The sequence below is a fragment of the Hyalella azteca genome, unplaced genomic scaffold (genome assembly GCF_000764305.2).
Source record: "Hyalella azteca isolate HAZT.00-mixed unplaced genomic scaffold, Hazt_2.0.2 contig4507, whole genome shotgun sequence".
NCBI lineage: Eukaryota > Metazoa > Arthropoda > Malacostraca > Amphipoda > Hyalellidae > Hyalella > Hyalella azteca.
The window spans coordinates 744,806-745,392 of record NW_025934720.1 but is presented as its reverse complement, the minus strand read 5'-3'; the positions used below and the strand labels follow the sequence as shown (position 1 = coordinate 745,392).

The 587-nt window shown below is 38.5% G+C and overlaps 1 non-coding gene across 1 annotated transcript; it reads left to right on the top strand.

The window, feature by feature from the left end:
• Positions 1–204: 204 nt before the first annotated feature.
• Positions 205–286, top strand: Trnal-uag. Its single transcript has one exon. It is a non-coding gene; the product is annotated as a tRNA-Leu (tRNA).
• The last annotated feature ends 301 nt before the right edge of the window (positions 287–587 follow it).

The following is a 587-nucleotide window of genomic DNA, read 5'->3' as shown; positions in this document are numbered from 1 at the left end:
GGGTGCAAGTTTGAGTGTTATGAGTTCCTTTTATCAACTTCACGACGGGATCCGAGATCTTGAGGAAAAACATAGTGGTAATTTTGAAATTTATATTTACATCATTTACTGTGATTTTTGTCTTGGTTTGGAATCAATGTGGGAAAAGGGTCGATTGCGCATGGCATCAATTGATATTCTCAAAGGAAGGCGTGTCATGCGAAGGGCAGCGTGGCCGAGAGGTCTAAGGCGCTGGATTTAGGCTCCAGTCTCTCCGGAGGCGTGGGTTCGAATCCCACCGCTGTCAGGATTTTACAGAACAAACAAAATTCCTCAATCAATCTGAGCAATTTTACATAAATGAAAATAACTCCTAACCACCATGATTGGAAATGGCACCTATGGTATTTGCAATCCTCGATAAGTCATAACGAAGACATCTAATCTCCAAACACTGCATTCGCAGGGTGTTACTTGTTTTATTTTTGTCTCATATACGGATGTATTTTTAATATTTAAAAGAAATAGTAGAGTTCATCAGCTAAATTATGAGCTTCTCACAAATCACTCAACGGTCGCTATTAATTTGACAATAATTTTAGTTTAAT